Here is a 4,314-nt window from a genome sequence, read left to right on the forward strand (position 1 = left end):
GGGAATCATGCAGGCTTCCTCTGTATTTGATGCTCAGAGACAGCCCCAGAACTTTTTAAATCTTAGCTTAACTCTCATCCAATAATGTTCATCAAACAGTGCAACTTGTCCTTTGGGGATGCCTTTGTTCTGCATCCACCAGTTCCAACGGAGTCTTCTTGGCTTGTTTTAGATCAGTTTTTCAACAGATAAAGAAAGGGGCTTTGAATTACAAAGTGAAATTGCAGAATGCATGATTCTCAACCAAACAGAACGGGAGGTGGGATGCAGGGTGAATACCTGAGCCAACACCACCTGCAAGCAACCCTTCAATATCTTAGGAATCTCTAGCCATCCCAAATCCAGTGTTGTGCTTGATCTATCATCTCTGCTGAGTTTTTAGCCTGCTGATGGTGAGCATCATGGTGGTGATGGGTGAGCAGTCGGACTAGAGGGTCTTAATCAACCTTAAGGAGCCTGTGATCAGAGGAATGTGAATGTGCTGTTAAAGGTCACAAGCGCTGCACTGCAGCATGAGCATACACAGCAAAAGGCTTTCAGTAGAGCTTCAGTTCATAAATGAGGACTGGGTTATGGAAAAGAGGTTCAAGATAGAAACCAGAAACCAGATCTTAACGCCAGGTTCTGTGAATGCAGCCAGTTGAATTTCACAGATATTGACTTTCAATGACAATTTCTTGTGTTATTTTATCTTCCAGCTCCACCCTGAACAGGAACATGTCAGTTACAAGCATTACTCCTCCAGGCTTGACCTGACAGTGCTTTACTTGCACTATGAGCTAATGGCTGTGCTTACAGCACCTCAGGGAGACACCTCAGAGATCACAACGTCCTTCGGGTACAGCAGGAGACACTCAACTCTCCAAATGTGGAGTTTAATTTGTCAAAAGAGGAGACTGGATTCCCATGCTAAGAACTTAGGACCGTTTCAGTCATAGGTTTAAAGATGATGTAAGTGCTGAGGCAATTCATGAACTAGAAGAATGAAGCCCAGATGTCAGGGCTCAAGTCGTGACTCCAGTTGTCTCTTTGTTTATGAAGTTTGCCAGTGCTGAAACAAAATATGGGCACACAAAATATGTACGATGGTAAAGAACTGCAGGGACATTGCTGACCATGAGGCATTCATTTATCATAAGGCCAAACATACACGTTTAATCCTAGTTCTAATTGCTAGATTCTAATTCAGAAGCTGGCAAATTGGCAGCTTTTATAAACCACGTACCAGATTACCTTATCTCCACAAGTTGAAAGACATACACTGTACAGGGGACAGAGCCAAAGGAAGAAGCCCAGGGCTTAAAGAAAATGTCTAAACTCGGAAAACTGAGGAAAGAATTGGAACAAGCAAACTAGAAGGAAATAAATGCAGGGTGTTCTATTACTGCATTGTAACCCCCTGGAAAACAAATCGAGCCTAAAAGATGGAGACAACACTTAGGACTGAAAAGAAAAACAGAATTCCTTTATGGAAGTTAATTGGAGCGCAAAAGTTAGATGATGAAACTGGCCTCTATTAACACACAGTGGAATAATTGTAGTCACCTCACCACTGCTGGATGTGAGCCCAGACACACTAAAGCAGCTGCTGGTTTTCACTGCAGATATAGCAGGAAGGAGGAACAGCCTCCGGACTGGACCAGCTGAGCGTGGCCCTACCAGGATTTGCTCCAAAAGTCTTATTACCAGTAGTGCTTCCTGCTGAAATACATGGGGGTCCTCCTTTGATTCCAACCCCAACCCACCCCACCATGCCCCCTGATAACATCCATCAGGGCCACATCTCCACAGTTCCTGAACACCTCCAGGGATCCCACCACCTCCCTGGGTAGCCTGTGCCAGTTAATTCTGTGGGCAGAACTGCCAGTATGAAATATTATGCTAACGTGACAAAGAGGGAGAAGAAAAGCAAAATTAAGACTAGCTGACAAGCCTTGGCAGGAAGTTCTGCTCTCCATAAGTTTAGTCCCGTTATTCAATTCTGTTTGGAGGATTCTCCATGCCTCTCTGGAGTTTGTTCATTGAGAAGAAGCAATTAAGTAAGCTCTCCAATGCCAAAGTGCATACACTACTCTAGGGCTTTGTTGTTTCTCCATGGATCAACAAGGGTGACAAGCCAGAAGAATATGATGAAGAGCCTCATGCATACTCAGTGTAAAAAAGAACAAGGCAATTGTTGCTGGGAAGAAGGTGCATTTGCATTTGTGTCTTCTGCAGAGGGTACTGCAGAAATGGAAAGTCTTCCACTGGAGCAAACAAAGGGCTCTCATTTATTGCAATCAAGGCCCAGCGTGTGGATCTCAGAGATCAGACCTAAACCTTGCAGCAAAACAGAGACCTGCGTGGGAAAGTTCAGTTTCTCCCTACATCTGTGTAAGAAAAAGCCCACCATGGAAAGACAGCTAAGTAAACATCCCTGTGACTCATCACAGGTCTCTTCTACATGTCAGTGCTGAGCAATTCAATATATTTCATTTGGTCTTCTTGCCAGATTTACTAAGTAAAAATCAACCAAACATCTCCTTCTACTGATTAAGAATGCTCTAAACATGCTTCTGCAGAGGTTTCCACCCAGTGACAAACAGCTCCTCCCATCACGAATGTTTATTTGTTATATTTGGTCATGCAACGCGGATTGATATTATTGGAATGATTGCTCCCCTACTTCTAAACTATTCCAGTGCAATCAGAAAGGCTGTCTGAACCTGGAGCTGAAAGTACTGCTCTATGGTGATGCAGTGGTAAACCTGGTGACTGAATGCACTGGCCAATAGCTGTGAACTGCAGACATTCATCAGCTGGCATGAAGCAATCTGGTTCAGATACCAAGCAGCTGGGTAGATTGGCTTACCCTACACTCTGTGCTATCATGTTTAGGTCATTACCAGGACTCACATCAGTCCATGGGATGCAATTTCAGGTATTTGGTACAGGCAGTGAATGCCTGCAGCCCCAGTTCTAATCATCAGATCACAGCAACTATGCCTTGACTGGAAGAGGAAAGGAGAAGGATCAAAGCAAATACCTCTCACTTTCATCTTGGTGCTGACATCAACATTTTTGGCAACAAATTTCACTTCTGCTCCATCATCGTTCTTGGTGACGTTCTTTATCATTAGGCTGTGAGTAGTTTGGGTTCTCTTGATGATGCAGATCTCGCTTTCCTGTAAGACTTTACCATTGATGTACCAAGTGCCGCAACACGTTGTTGTAAGGTCAATAGTAAACATGGCATTCCTTCCAGGTACAGCTTCACCAGTTGTTAGTGGGGATTTCACAGCCAGGACTGGTTCTGAGGAAGAACAACATGGATGTCTTAATGCTCTTTAGATGCAAGTCTGGGATCTCATTTAGAGATGGAAGATTAAATCATAGGTACATTTCTACTTCACCCTTTGCATGAGTGCTGGAAGAAGCACTTCTATGCTTCAAATCTGTTACAGAAAGTTCTGCCTCTTGCACATGTGAGATATCAAAAGATAATAATATTCATGTCTCTGTCACAGAAACATAACTTGTATCACTTTAGTGGTAGCTGGAGGTTGATAGGAGATAGGAGAACTAGGAATAAGGGAAAGCCTTTGGTGTGTTAATGCACTACTATCCTTCAAGTCAAAGAAAACAACTTTAGGGAACCAACACAGCTGCTCAGCACACACTGACCCATTTCCATTGGGGTTTTTGTGCTTACCAAGGTGCACGCTCCCTGGGAATTCCAGAGACGGGCTCTGTCCATGCGCATTGACTGCAGACACTCGGAACTGATCATCAGCCTCTTCAGACAGATTGCTCACCATGAACTCTGGGACGGGGACATGAGACTCGTGGCACCTCACCCAGGTGAAGCCAGTTAGTTTCTTGCGTTCCACAATGTAGCCATCGATTGGAATGGGGGTTGCATCTTCGGAGGGGACCATGCCAGCGTCACTGAGGTTTCTGTTTTATTTTTCACCACGGGGTCAGTTGGGGGCTGGGTGGGAGGTTTTCTGGGAGCTGAACAGAAAGAAATACAGAAATATTAGCATAAGGTCATGTAGGCTGGAAAAGACCTTCAAGATCAGCAGACTCAACTTTCAGCATGACCTACTGAGTCCCACCATTAACTACTGTGCTACCTGAGGACATACATGACAAGCTTATTCCTGCAGGTATTTGCATAGTGAATATATTCACCCTCTGGTTGCTTCTGAACATTTTAGAGGTTAAATTCCCATCAGACTTTTTCACTGTGTGCAGCCACTGATACAGGCAGGAGGCTGGGAATTACCTGATGGGCTCTAGTTACAGACTACTGACACAGTAAAGGATTGATTT

The sequence above is a fragment of the Coturnix japonica genome, chromosome W, assembly GCF_054131305.1.
Source record: "Coturnix japonica strain WE chromosome W, WE-NBRP24, whole genome shotgun sequence".
Taxonomy (NCBI): Eukaryota; Metazoa; Chordata; class Aves; order Galliformes; family Phasianidae; genus Coturnix; species Coturnix japonica.